The sequence below is a fragment of the Pinus tabuliformis genome, chromosome 9 (assembly GCF_031772625.1).
Source record: "Pinus tabuliformis cultivar Carrire ecotype Pingquan chromosome 9, CPIR1, whole genome shotgun sequence".
Classification (NCBI taxonomy): Eukaryota; Viridiplantae; Streptophyta; class Pinopsida; order Pinales; family Pinaceae; genus Pinus; species Pinus tabuliformis.
Window position 1 is genome coordinate 1,201,153,936 of NC_142307.1, and position 15,938 is coordinate 1,201,169,873.

Consider the following 15,938-nt stretch of genomic DNA (forward strand, 5'->3'; position numbering starts at 1 on the left):
ATTCTTCATCAGAATAAGATCCTGATTCTTTATCTCTATGACATCTTCTATAGACTCATCCATAGACTTTTTCTTCTGTATGCAGTCAAATTCTTCTTCTTCTGAGAAGTTTTCTTTGTCACCTTTTACTTCTAGATCTTCATCTCCTCAGAAGATATCTTCAAAAGGTTGATTTTCTCCTGCAATACCTACCATGATACACAAACTATCAGTTTTAAAAACATAAGACCCTGTGGTCTCACTGGATGCTTCAACCATCATATCTCCTTGTTGTTCCAAGTTCTCTTTTTGACTTTGAAATTCTTTGGTGGTCTCCTCTTAAATATCTTCAAGCCCTTCACTTGGTTGCTTGATACCTTTCTCCAATTGTATATGAGACCTATCTATCTCATCTTCTTTCAGAACAGAATTTAGATTATGTTTGTCTTCTTCCTTCTTTATGACAATATCAACAAATTGTCCTTCTTTACATGTCTCACCTGCAAAAATACACAAATTGTCAGATTTAAAACCATGTGAACCTTTGGCCTCACTTGAAGTTTCAATCTTCAAGTCTTCATCTTCACTCTCTCCCAGAATTTCTCCATGTTCTGGTTCACAAATGGACTCTTCCATTTCCATTTCCAACTCAGCTTCTTTGAGTTTTTCCCTCAGCCACTTTACTTGCTTTTGTTGTAGCCTTCTCTGCATCTCATGCCATTCCACTGGTTTCTTCCTCAAGACCCAACCTAGTCTCTGGATTTCCTCTAGTATCCTCCTTAATGCATCGAGTTGTTCTTTTAACTGTGCAATCTCTTGGTCAATTTCCTCTTGACTCATCCTCTTGCCATTTGCCTTGGCATCCTCTTTCTTCATCTTTCTTCTGTTGTGGCTTCACTCTGAACATTTGCTATGACTATCAGTAGTCATCTTCTTCTCCTCTTCCATCATGAGCTGCTTACTCATCTGCAACAAAGCTCTGCAACAACTAGTCCTCCTCGCTGCAATCTTACCTCACTAAGCTCTCCTCACTCAGTCTTTTGGTAACCACGGGTCCTCTGTCTGGAACCTCCTCTTGAGCAACACCTTTTCTCTTTCTAGGATTCTGCAATCTCTCACTCTCTCTTGAGAACACTTCAACTGTCCTCTTTCTGTCTGTCCAACCTCTTGTTGCATTCTTTAGGTTCACTGCCACTTCTCCTTCAGAGTGTTTTTCTTACTCTTCCTTCAAGAACACATCTGGTTCTCCTCTCACAACTTCTCTTGTTGTCCTTTGCTGAGATGTTTCATCTGCAACCACAATCTTCAATCAAATTAAAACAAACATGTCATCTCACCTTCAAGATCTCAGCATGATCTTGTTTCACCATTCCACCTGTATCTTGAGTGGATTTCCTCTGTCTCTTGCATCTGCAAGTTCTGCTAAACATAACCTCTGTTTGCTTACTGTCTGTTAGATTAGAATCTGATCCTTCCTCTTGCCTGCATAAAGACCTTAACACATAACTCTATTCTCAATTCTTTTAAGAAATGCTTCACATAGATCTTCTTTAATCTGCTCTGATACCACTAATGATGTAGGGTTTCCCCCGCTTATACCCACAGTATGCATGTTAAATGCATCCACACATTTGTCCCAGGTACTTAACTCTCAAAGGAGTCAAATCTTCAACCTCCAATGGTTAAGGCCCTCTTTTAGTGTCATGCAGAATGATTCATAGACTTGAGAAAGTCTAAACATTAGCCCACCTTTTCCTTTCTATTGGAAATTAATCATCTCGCTTTAACCCTCATTAACCTTTATTTCTGACTTTTCATTCAAATCCTTCTTATCGGGACATTAAACCCATTTCATAACCTTCGTTACCTATTAATCACACACACACACACACACACAGATATATATATATATATATATATATAAAAGCTTCCCTCTTTAACCATTGGTTACATACATTTTAACGCATAAAAGCTCTCTTCCTTTATAAACCATTTACAAAGGAAAGCCCCACAAAACATACCTTTTTCCGGTTCGGTACAGCCTCTACACAGATCCTGAGGTTACCTTTATTGCAATCGAGGATCACTCCTCTGCGGGCATACCACACACACACACACACATACATATATATCATCACCCTTTTCCTCTGATATGCGACTATCAGAAGCATTTGAACAATGCTTAAGCCTTAAAAGACTCGCACAAACACTTTATCGCAATACACAGCAATTCATAGAAACACATGGTTTCTCTGCTCTAAACCCTTTGTTTGGAATTCAAAAACAATTCACCTGGATCTATATATCCATCGGGTCCGCTCTTTTAGACCTCTCCACAACACTGCACCGATCATTCCAATCTTTGATACCTCCGATCTCCGATCTCCGCTTATCGGCTATCGAAGTATCGCTATATCTCTCATTGGTCTATCCATCACCCGCCAGTCCTTAACTCCTCCGATTACAAATTTTTGATTAGATTGCGACCATTGATCGGTTCTCGATCCAATGGTCAATATATTTTCCCGATGCAAAGTTGTAGACAGTTCTCCACCGTTGATCTACACTTAGTAGATCCAATAGTCGACGATGATTTCGAAAAGACAACAAACACGGGTTTTAACCACCTGATAAAGTGGTTTTCCCTCTCACCTCTGCTGCTACATGGCATGATATATATAGAATCAGAGCCAAATGGTAAAAACCGCTTATGGCTTTCCTTCCGCCCGAAATCCACTTAAGGTTATAAACCCGTCTTCCTTCATTAAAGTTCATCGATGCGATATTTCAACATTACCTCATGTGAAATGATCTGGACCATTGATCTATAAGATCCAATGAATACTATGTACCAACACATCACTTATCTGTTCATCCATTTTTACTCGGTTTTTACGCTATTTCTCAGTGTTTGTTGCGGTTAAGGGCTTTTCCTTCAAGGGTTCGACTTTCCACTCTTCTGCTGCTCAACTCCTAATTCTTACATCACTTTATCTTTAGAGCTTCACTCTAATCATTCAAGTGGATTCAATGATCCCTTATGATTCCTCCAAATCGTTCCGCTCCCTCTCTGTGTCCTTCAAAATTCTACTTGCAACCCTGTTACAAAACCTATGAATTCAAAAGTAATTCATTCATGAAATACTCGTACCACACACTGACATAGTTAGGAATACACCTCTGTATATATATATATATATATATAAACAAATTATTACATTCGAGACTTTGTGTCTCGCACAGGCCTAATCTTCAACTATCAGTGGCCTCCTCCTCTACGCTGCTCGTAGGCTTACATTTATACCATACATCTCTATTTAACTAATTCTGGTTCTATTCCTAAATCTATTGAACTGACTCCTAAATCCTCTCTGTCTTCTATGTCCACTTCTAATCTCCATTTAATTCCTAAGAGCTCTCTCTCATTCCTCGAATCATGGAACTGCTTTAAGAGTCCTAGTTGACTTTTAACTCATTTGTCTTTATTAACCACTCATGTTCTCATTTATTTGAGAGCATTTACAACTTCCTCTCATTATCTAATTAATTCCTATTCTATGCACTCAAAATCCTAATATTACATTAATTCATCACATAGGAATCCAACTTCTTTAAAATACATGACCCCCTATGTTTACTTAATTACAATGATTTTCTCTTGGTTTGAATGCTCCTGCATCACATGGGAATACACTGACATGAGAGGGATTGATCCTAAAACTTGCATACATCATATCTACATTGAACAAAATGCAAGACCAGTTAGACAACCTCAGCGGAGAATGAACCCAAACCTAAAAGAAATTGTTAAGGAAGAGTTGCAGAAACTATTAAATGTAAATTTCATCTATCCAATATCTAATAGTTAGTGGGTTTCACCCCTAGTAATCGTTCCTAAGAAGAATGGAAAATGGAGAGTATGCATCAATTACAGGGAATTAAACAAAGCAACATTAAAGACCACTTTCCATTACCTTTCATAGACCAGGTCTTAGACACATTAGCAAGAAAAAAATATTTTTCCTTCTTGGACAGGTTCAGTGGATATAACCAGATTCAAGTAGCCCCTGAAGATCAAGATAAAACCACGTTCACTTTTCCATGGGGAAATTATGCTTACCGGGTACTTCCCTTTGGGTTATGTAATGCTCCAGCAACATTCCAAAGAGCGGTCCTTGACATTTTCTCTGACCTTATTCATGATTGTGTGGAAGTGTACATGGATGGGGATTCTTTCAACGAAGCACTAGAAAATTTAGAAAAATTCTTAATAAGATGTAAAGAAATAAATCTCTCATTAAGCCATGAAAAATGCTTCATGATGTTTAATAAAGGAATTGTTTTAGGTCATCATATTTCAGGAGATGAATCAAAGTAGAATCATCTAAAATTGAATTCATTTCTAAGTTATCAGTGCCAAGTTGTCAAAAGGATGTTAGAAGTTTTCTCAGTTTTACTGGATACTATAGAAGATTTATAGAAAACTTCACAAGTATTGCATCTCCACTCTTTAAACTACTCACCAAAGACTGTGAATTCAATTGGGATTTTGAATGTCAAGATTCCTTTGAAAATTTGAAAAAGATAATTTCTTAAGCACCTATCTTAAAAGGACCTAACTGGAAATTGCCTCTCCATATCTCAACAAATGCTTCAGATTCAGCCTTAGGGGCCGTGTTAGGACAAAAATATATTATTCCTTATGCAATCTATTATACCAGTAAAAATCTAACTCCTGTAGAGTTAAATTATACTGTAATTGAAAATTAGTTTTTAATTGTATTTCATGCCATTAACAAATTCAAACATTATATAACTAGATATGAAACTTTTGTTCACATAGACCATTATGCCATTAGATACCTAATGAATAAACCAATCACTAATGGAAGAATAACTAGATGGCTCCTACTTTTACAAGAATTCAATATAACCATTCTAGATAGGCCAGGAAAACAGAACACAATTGCCGATTTTCTATCTAGAATACAAAATGAAAATAATGATCAACCCATAAAAGATAGATTTCTTGATCAATATCTTTTTGCAGTATCTACTAAATCACCTTGGTATGCAGATATTGCTAACTATTTGGTCACAGGAAAAATGCCATTTCATTTATATCCTAGAGAAAAGAGAAGAATAGTCCACAATAGCATATCTTATTCATAAATAAATGAAGAATTATACAAGACAGGACCAGATCTCATCATCAGAAGATGTGTTCGAGAAGACGAAATACCAGAAATACTTAAAGCTTGTCATGATGAGCCATGTGGAGGACATTTTTCTAACAAAATAACTGCTTACAAAATCTTACTTTTAGGATATTATTGGCCTTCAATTTTCAAGGACACCAAGGAATATGTTAAGAGATGCGACAATCGTCGGAGAATGAGCAAACCTACTCTTTCAGATGAAATGCCACTGTAACCACAGGTACTCATCGAACCATTTGAAAAGTGGGCATTGGATTTTGTTGGACCAATCAACCCACCTTCAAAGAAAAATAAGTATATTCTGGTATGCACTGATTATGTCACTAAATGGGTAGAGGCTAAAGCAATTCCTTTTGCTACTGAAAATGTTGTAGTTTCATTTCGTTTTGAGGATATTTTTACTCGTTTTGGTTGTTGTGTGTGGAGCATGATTGTTCAGAGGTCTTTGTTTCAGCCGGATGTATACCCCAAGAAGTTTGTACACCCCTCCACGTGGGGGGGTGCGGGGGGGGACTTGTTCCCCCTGCGGGGGGCCAGGGGGGCTGATCCCCCCCAGCTGGGGGGGCAGCGCCCTGAAGCCAAAAATAGATGTAAAAGTGCCTTGTCAAAGTATAGTAATTTCTAGTCAATTTGGGCCGTTCATTAGGCGAATGATCTGACGGTAGAACTTATGTTTAGTTTAGGGTTTTTTCCTCTAGAAGGAAACCCCCTCTCTTTGTATGAGGGCATTGTATTTGAGGCTGTGAAATATATGTGTGTTCTCTGAGCGAGAAACAGAGAGGCAAGACTGTGAGAGAAAACAGAGGATATTACAATGGATCTACTGTAGGTTGTGTCTCTTCATTTTGCTAGATAATAGAAAGGAAGGATTGGCTGTTCGGGGTGGATGTAGCCCAAACTGGGTGAACCATGTATATTTGTGTCTCTCTTGTTTTATGTGTTTATATTTCTGCAACATTTTATGTGTTCCATTGCTCCGTAATATATAATTTTCTAACAACTGGTATCAAAGTCGAAGGTCTATTTGGCTGATAAAATCGCAGGAAAGAAGGGTTCCTCGTTTGAGTGGGAGCAATGGCGGAAGATGGTAAGTTTAGGGTTGAGAAATTTAACGGCCAAAACTTCTCGCTATGGAAGATGCAGATGGAAGATTATCTGTATCAGAAAGACCTGTACCTACCATTGAGCGGAAAAACAAAGAAGCTGATGGCTATGACAGATGAAGAATGGAACCTTCTCGATAGAAAGGCACTCAGAACAATACGGTTGTGCCTCGCTGCATCAGTCACCTTCAACATTTTGAAGGAAACAACAACAGAGGGTTTGACTCAGGCGTTGTCGAAACTATATGAAAAACCCTCGGCCTCAAACAAGGTATTTCTTATGAAACGGTTATTTAATATGAAGATGTCGGAAGGTGGATCTTTTGCAGATCATTTAAATGATTTTAATACAGTTACAAGTCGGTTAAGTTCTGTAGGGATAAACTTTGAAGATGAAGTTAGAGCTCTGTTATTCTTGTGCTCATTGCCAGAAAGTTGGAATGGTTTAGTAATGGCCATTAGTAACTCTGTCTCTGGATCTAGTACTTTAAAGTTTGATGATGTTGTCGATGCTATCCTTAGCAAGGAAATGCGACGGAAAAGCTCTGGTGAGACATTGGGTAATGCTTTGAGTGCAGAGTCTAGGGAAAGAAAAATGGAAAGAGGAAAGAGCTCAAGATATCGCAGTAAATCAAGGAAAGGTAGATCCAAGTCCAAATCGGGGATAGTGTGCTAGAAATGCGGAAAGAAAGGACACCTAAAGAAAGACTGTAGATCTCGGAAGCGAAAAGAAGGAGATGCACAGTAAGAAAACAATCATGAAGAAAATGTGACAGGTGAGGTGTTACAAGATGCTTTGATTCTTTGTTTCGAAAATATTATTAATTCCTGGGTGGTAGATTCAGGGGCCTCATTCCATGCCACACCTGATAAGAAATACTTTCATGACTATGTTCAAGGAGATTTTGGACAAGTTCGTTTGGGTGATGATAAACCCTGTAAAATTGTTGGAATGGGTAAGGTTCTTGTAAAATAGCAGAATGGAAACCAATGGATACTAAGGGAGGTAAGGCATGTTCCAGATCTGAAGAAAAATCTGATTTCAAAAGGGCAATTAGGTGGTGAAGGTTGTGTGACAACTTTCACAGATAAAGCTTGGAAGGTCACCAAAGGAGCCATGGTAATAGAAAAAGGTGAAAAGGTTGGCACATTGTGTTTATGCAATGGTATTTATAACTCTGTTAATGCTTTAACTTCCAAAGGAGCAGATGCAACATTATGGCATCATAGGCTTGGACACATGAGTGAAAAGGGGAAGAAGATTCTTCACTCAAGAAATTTGTTGCCGGGTTTGAAGAATGTTGATTCGGACTTTTGTGAGAATTGCATTTATGGAAAACAGAAGAGAGTTAGATTTCTCAGAGTTGGGAAAGAAAAGAAGAGCGAAAAAATAGAGCTTGTGCATATAGATGTATGGGGACCTGCTCAGGTATCATCTCTCGGTGGCTCTCGTTATTATGTTACTTTCATTGATGATGCAACTAGAAAAACTTGGATTTATTGTATTAAGAATAAATCTGATGTATTTTATACTTTCAAGAAATGGAAAGCTTTGGTTGAGATTGAGACAGGAAAGAAATTGAAGTGTCTCAGATCAGACAATGGAGGTGAATATTGCAGCAAAGTGTTTGATAGGTACTGTTTAGAGCATGGAATTCGGAGAGAGAAGACAGTTCCAAGAACACCACAAGAAAATGGTGTGTCAGAAAGGATGAACAGAACAATCATGGAGTGCGCAAGGTGCATGAGATTGCATGTAGGATTTCCTTTACAGTTTTGGGCAAATGCTGTAGATACTGTTGTTTATCTAATAAACAGAGGGCCTTCAAGTTCCTTGGATGGTGGTGTTCCAGAGGAAGCATGGATAGGTAAAAAGGTAAACTACTCCTTTTTAAAGCCTTTTGGTTGTGAGGCCTTTGTCCATATTGATAAAGAAAATAGAACAAAGCTTGAGGCAAAGTCAAAGAAATGTACCTTTATTGGATATGGTGTTAATGATTTTGGTTATCGCTTATATGATTACAAAAATCACAAAATCATTAGGAGCAGAGATGTAATATTCAATGAAAAGGTATTGTATAAGAATCAGTTGCAGGAAAAGAAACAGGAAAAAGAAAACAAGGAATACGCAGTTCTTGATGAAATCACTGAAAAAGTAAAGGTGCCTGAAAATAATAATAATCAACAACCACAACAACATCAACCACCATAACAGCAACATGCACCCCAAACACCTGAAAATGGTGTTAGAAGATCTACAAGGATAAGTAGAACCCCTCAACGATACTCTCCTTCATTATATTATTTATTGTTGACTGATTCTGGTCAACCCGAATGTTATGAAGAAGCAATGCAGGTTGAAAGCAGGAAGAAGTGGGAGCTAGCCATGGAAGAAGAGATGGACTCCTTAATGCATAACCAGACTTGGGACTTAGTCAGGTTGCCTACAGGTAAAACTATATTGCAGAATAAATGGGTTTACAGGCTGAAGGAAGAAGATGGAGGAAAACAAAGGTACAAAGCTAGACTTGTGGTGAAGGGGTTTGCACAAAAGAAAGGTATTGATTTTGATGAAATATTTTCTCATGTTGTTAAAATGACATCAATTAGAAATATTCTAAGTCTAGTAGCAGCTGAAGATTTGCATCTTGAGCAGTTAGATGTAAAGATAGCCTTTCTCCATGGGGATTTGGAGGAAGAGATATATATGCAGCAACCACAAGGATATGAGGTAAAATGGAAGGAGAAACTAGTGTGCAGGTTGAAGAAGAGCTTGTATGGCTTAAAACAGGCTCCAAGGAAGTGGTATCTAAAATTTGACAAGTTTATGTTTGAACAAGGTTATACTAGATGTCACTTTGATCATTGTGTTTATCTGAAAAAGCAAAATGATGGCAGCTATATTATATTGTTATTGTATGTAGATGACATGCTTTTTGCAAGGTCTAACATGTAGGAAATAAATGTGCTCAAAAGAAAATTGGAAAATTCATTTGAAATGAAGGATTTGGGAGCTGCAAAACAAATCCTTGGTATGAGAATAATTAGAGACAGGAAAAATCACAAATTAACATTGTCTCAGAATGAGTACATACAAAAGGTGTTGAAAAGATTTAATATGCACAATGCAAAACCAGTTAGTACACCTTTTGCTAGCCATTTCAAACTTAGTAAGGAAATGTGCCCAAAGACCCAAGAAGACATGGATTATATGTCTAAAGTTCCATATGTATCAGCAGTTGGAAGCTTAATGTATGCAATGGTCTGCACAAGGCCTGATATTGCACATGCAGTGGGAGTTGTAAGCAGGTACATGAACAATCCAGTTAAGGAACATTGGATGGCAGTGAAATGGATTCTCAGATATTTGAAAGGTACCACAAATCAAGCATTATGCTTTGGTGGTTCAAACATTTCTCTACAGGGATATGTTGATGCAGATATGGCAGGTGACAGAGATAACAGGAGGAGCACTACAGGATATGTATTTACAGTTGGTGGAATAGCTGCCAATTAGGTTTCAAAAATCCAAAGTGTTGTTGCACTTTCAACAACAGAAGCAGAGTATGTTGCTGCTACAGAGGCTAGTAAAGAAATGATTTGGTTACAAAGGTTTATGGGTGGATTGGGTAAGGAGCATGATATGGGCACGTTATACAGTGAGAGCCAAAGTGCCATTCATCTTGCAAATAACTCAACATTTCATTCCAGGACTAAACACATACATCTCAAGTACCATTTCATACGATTAGTGTTGGAAGATGGAGAGTTGAAGCTGGAAAAGATACAAACTAGCCAGAATCCTGCAGATATGCTAACAAAAGTTGTAACCAGGGAGAAACTGAGAATATGCTTAGTTTCAATTGGCCTTCAAGGATGACGATGAAGATGAGAAACAGAGAGGTCCAAAGAGGAGTCATTTTCCAGCAAATGAAGCAGCGGTGGAGTTGCTACAATCATTCTCCACGTGGGAGATTGTTGTGTGTGGAGCATGATTGTTTAGAGGTCTTTGTTTCAGCCGGATGTATACCCCAGGAAGTTTGTACACCCCTCCACGCAGGGGGGACTTGTCCCCCCCGTGGGGGTCCGAGGGGGCCGATCCCCCCTGGCTGGGGGGTCTAGGGGCCAGCGGTCCCCTGGTAGGGGCTCGGGTTCAGTGTCCTCGAAGTCAAAAATAGATGTAAAATTGCCTTGTAAAAGTATAGTAATTTCTAGTCAATCTGGGCCGTTCATTAGGCGGATGATCTGACAGTAGAACTTATGTTTAGTTTAGGTTTTTTGCCCTAAAAGGAAACCCCCTCTCTTTGTATGAGGGCATTGTATTTGAGGCTGTGAAATAGATGTGTATTCTCTGAGTGAGAAACAGAGAGGCAAGACTGTGAGAGAAAACAGAGGATATTACAGTGGATCTGTTGTAGGTTGTGTCTCTTCATTTTGCTGGATAATAGAAAGGAAGGACTGGCTGTTCGGGGTGGACATAGCCCAAATTGGGTGAACCACATATATTTGTGTCTCTCTTGTTTTATGTGTTTTCTATGTTTATATTTCTGCAACATTTTATGTGTTCCATTGCTCCGTAATATATAATTTTCTAACATTGGTGCCGCAAGAGGAATTGTAACAAATCAAGGAACACAGTTCACATCCAGATTAGTGCAAAAGCTTGTGGAGAAATACAAGATAAAACATCAGAAGTCCACTCCATACCATCCACAAGCCAATGGACAAGTTGAGTCCACAAATAAGGTGATTGAAGCTATCCTTACCGAGACTGTACATCTACACAGGAAGGAGTGGATGGAAAAGCTTCCAGAAGCTTTATGGGCCTGCATAACTACATGGAGAAATACTACAAGGAATACCACCTATGAATGTTTATAGGATCAAGTCTTACTTCCGATAGAGTTCCAGATCGAGACCTATAAGATAATAGTCCAGTTAGATCCTAACTTGTCAGAAGCCCAGAAGCAAAGGATGACACAACTAAATGAGCTCGATGAAATCAGACAAGAAGCCTTCCAAAGAACTAGTCTAGTTCAACAACAGAGGTCAAGATGGCATGATAAGTACATTACAGAAATGAAATTTCATTCGGGAGATTGGGCTGTTCTTTTTGATTCAAAATTCAAAATTTTTCAAGGAAAATTCCAAACCCATTGGCTTGGACCTTATGAAGTCAAAAATGTCTTTGACAATGGTGCAGTTTGAATCAGGACTATTAATGAAGAGAAAAATCCTCTATTAGTAAATGGGCATCAACTCAGGGTCTACCAGAGGCCATTAACAAAAGATGAATTTGTTAAAATGTTTCAAGATAATTCAGAACTAAAGATGGTCAAGAAGAATCCTTCTTCTTTTCCACCTTAGAAATTTTTAATCAGTTTACTCTTAAGAAAAAAAAAGTATAAACATGAAAACCAACATGTTGTTGGCAGGTTTATATAGAAAATATAGAGTGAAAACCAATTTTTGTTGGAACTTCAAATTTTCCTTTAAAAAAAAATAATAATAAAGTTCCTTTATTAAAAAAAATTCTTTCACAGCTGGAGAATCAACAACTTTCCGCAGCTTGGACAATTTTCTATAGCTACAACAAGTTTCTGCAGCCTAATAAATTTTGGATCCTACAAGGACACTTGGTGATTTGTATTAAAGGACAGCTGACAGAGAAAGTACCTACAGGGGATCAAAGGACAACAAATAAGGTTAGAAAAAATAGATCAAAGGTATGTGCTACTTTAATTTAACAACATGGAAGGTTATATTGTATATATGATTAAGAATATATACTATTGCCGGAAATTAAAATGCAATCATTATAACGTAAGGGTGATGGCTGCCTAACAAAATATTATATGCCACCACTTAAAAAGTCATGTCACATCCCCATTCCAAATCTAATGAACTAATTACCAAATCATCAATTTAATTGTGCCTAATGGTCAGATTCATTCGTATAAGCCTTATGATAATTCACCTGTTCTTCCCTATTCTTCCACTCCTCTGAAATTTCATAGCTACTGCATCTTTCCGCCACTTAGCAAACACTACCAGCTCCATTTTCTTGTCAAGGTAACCAGTCTTCGACGCAAAGCATCCTTCAGAATGGGGATAATTGTTCGAACTGAGCCAGCAGGGAAGCAATTCCTGGAGGGGTACCTACAGACTAAGGAGCTGCTGCAAAAGAGACAATGGTTGCAGTTCATTGAAAAATTCAATTGCTTTCATAGGGAAGTAACCAAGACATTTGCGTGCTCATTTGATGGGACTGAAGCCGAAATAGGGGACATTAAGCTCACCATAACAAAGTCCATGATCGCGGAGGTTACTGAGCTACCAAGGAATGGGGAAAAATGGCTTAAGAATATTGGAATTGATGGCAAGGATTGGAAGGTCTTCCTCAAAAATCCGAACATGGACACTACTGTCTACAAGAAAGGTATTCCTGATGCAGGAGTATTCACCCAAGAGAAAACCATTGTAATTAAGTAGACAGAGGGGTCATGTATTTTTAGGAATTTGGATTCCTAAGTGACAAATTAATGTAATATTAGGCTTTTAAGTGAATTAATTAGATAATGGGAGGAAATTGTAAGTGCTCTCGAATAAATGAGAACATGAGTGGCAATAATGAAAAAAGAGCCTACAATCAATTAGGACTCTTAGAATAGTTCCTGATTCAAGGAAGTAAGGAGAGACTTTAGGAATTAATTAATTAGAAGTGGACATAATGGATAGAGGATTTAGGAGTCGGTTCAGTAGATATAGGAGTCGAACCAGTGTTGGGTTGTGTTATATTCTTTCCACGTAGTTAATAGGGGATTTGAGGGGCACCCGTAACCCCACTTTATGGGGTGGTTTTGGACCCTATGTTAGGTTGGGCGGACCCACCTATCGTTTTGTGCATGATTTTCGCACATGTTTTTTGGACACGATGGTTTTCGGTCCATGGTATTGGACGCGATGGTTTTCGGTCCATGGTATTGGATGCTTCGGCATGTATAAATATGTATTATAACATTGAAAGGAACATAATGAAAAATCAAGCCGGTAGTCCCGGTTTTGGGATCTAGGGGAAAATCTCTGTGTATATGTGTTTTATGTGTTATGCTCTCGCATTGTTTATTTTTTGTGTTTTAGAATTCATATGCAGGTAATTTATGTATGGGGTTAAAATCTACATTTGGTATCGGCACAGTTTTGGCTTCAAGGGGACGCCTTTGTTGCTAAGGGGTTTTGCTCGGGCTTGTGGTAGACCCTGTTCAGTGGGAGATCTGCGAGATTGATTCTGGTGGTGAAAGAAGATGGCGAGCAGTGGAAAGATAGAGATCGAGAAATTTAATGGTCAGAGTTTTGAGTTGTGGAAACTCAAGATGGAGGATCTGTTGGTGGATAAAGATCAGTGGATCGTGATAGATCCAGGTACTAAACCAATAGGAGTGTCCGATGAAGAATGGAAAAAGTTGGATCGAAAGGCAAAGAGCACAATACGATTGTGTGTCTCAGATTTAGTATTGCTGAATGTATCAGGGGAAGCTACGACGAAGGCTCTATGGGACAAGTTAGGGACTTTGTACCAATCTAAGTCTCTGGTGAATAAATTGTTCCTGCGAAAAAAGCTTTATAACTTGAGGATGAAAGATGGAGACTCAATGACAGAGCATCTGAACGCTTTTAATAATGTGGTAAGTCAGTTAGCATCTGTTGATATTAAAATTTCAGATGAAGATAAGTGAATCAGTTTGTTGTGTTCTCTACTAGATTCGTGGGATAGTCTGGTTATTGCAATAGGTAGCATTGCAACTGCCTTGCATTTTGATGAAATAGTCTCAGCCTTGCTGACGGAGGAGATGAGAAGGAAAAATATGGAGAGCCAAAATGGTGATTCCTTGTCTGTACGAGGACGGTCCCAGAACAGAAACAAAAATAAGTCATTGAGTGGTAGATCTAAATCTAGAGGGAGATCTAAATCTCTAGGAAAACCTGTAAAGGTGGTGTGCTGGAAATGCGGAAAGGAAGGCCACTTCAAAAGGGACTATAAATCTAAAGCTCCTGACAAAGGAAAGGGATCTGATGAGGCTCCTTCTGCAGAGGCGAAAACCACCTCAGATGAAGGTGGGGATGTGTACTCAGCTTCTTCAAGTACATGTAGATCATGAGGCATGGTTGATTAACTCAGGTGCATCTTTTCGCTTCACTCCCCATAGAGAGTGGTTCTGTGAGTATGAGAAATATGATGGTGGTGATGTCTTCTTGGGGGACGACAAGAAGGCTAGAATCATTGGTTGCAGAAAAGTAAAGTTGAAGTTGCAAGGTGGAAGGGCTAGAATGCTTCCAGGTGTTCTACATATTCCTGCATTAGCCAAAAATCTGATTTTTGTAAGCACGCTGGATGATGCAGGTGTAAAAACAGTGTTCAAGAAGGATACCTGCAAAATGGTTCGGGGAGCACTGGTATTGATGCGGGGAGTTCAGATTGGAACTCTGTACAAGCTGCAAGGTAGCACTGTTATTGATGGGTGCAATAGTTCTATGGTTCCTGAAAGTGGAGCAAAAAATCTAGTGGTCTCTAGAGAGAAGACCATGTTGTGGCATCAAAGGCTTGGACATATTGGAGAGAAGGGCATTCGAATACTTCAGGGTAAAGGTATGGTAGAAGGTATGAGTAATAGCTCTCTGGATTTTGATTTCTGTGAAAATTGTGTATATGGGAAGCAGAATTGGGTGAGTTTCCCCTCTGGTGGTAAGAGGGCGAAACATATATTATAACTTGTGCATAGTGATGTGTTTGGACCTGTGAAGGTTCCATCACTGGGTAAGTCTATGTACTATGTATCATTTATAGATGACTTCTCAAGGAATACATGGATATATTTCCTTAAGAAGAAATCTGAAGTCTTTGACAGGTTTAAAGAATTTAAGGCTCTGGTGGAAAACCAGACAGAGACAAAGATAAAGGTGCCGAGCACAGATAACAATGGAGAGTTTTGCAGTAAGGAATTTGGAGAATTCTGTAAGAAGTGTGGTATAGCATGGTAGAAGGCTACTCCATATACACCTCAGCAAAATGGATTTGCAAAAAGAATGAATAAGACGTTGATGGAAAGGGCAAGAAGCATGCTTAGTGGTGCTGGGTTAGGACAGGAATTCTGGGCAGAGGCGGTGGATACTACATGTTACCTAGTCAATAGGTCACCTTCATCAACGTTGGAGGATAAGACTCCTCAAGAGGTATGGACTGGTAAGAAACCCTCTCTTTCAAATCTGAGGGTATTTGGATGTGATGCATATGTACATGTTCCAAAGGAGAAACGAACCAAGTTGGATAGTAAATCTGAAAAGTGCATCTTTATTGGGTATAAGGATGGTTTAAAGGGTTATAAGATTTGGAACCCAGTCACACAGAAGGTTGTGTACAGCCGAGATGTGGTGTTCAGAGAGGTAAAAGATGTTATTAAACATGAATTCCAACCAAAGGAACCTGAGAAGATAGAGATTGAGATAAATGAGGAAGAATCAGACTCTACAGCAGAGGAGGAATCAGAAGATGAAGAGCCACAAACTCCGGCTGTGAGAAGATCAATTCGAGAATGAAGGCAGCCAGAAAGGTATAGTCCATCTACTTTCTGTTCAAATT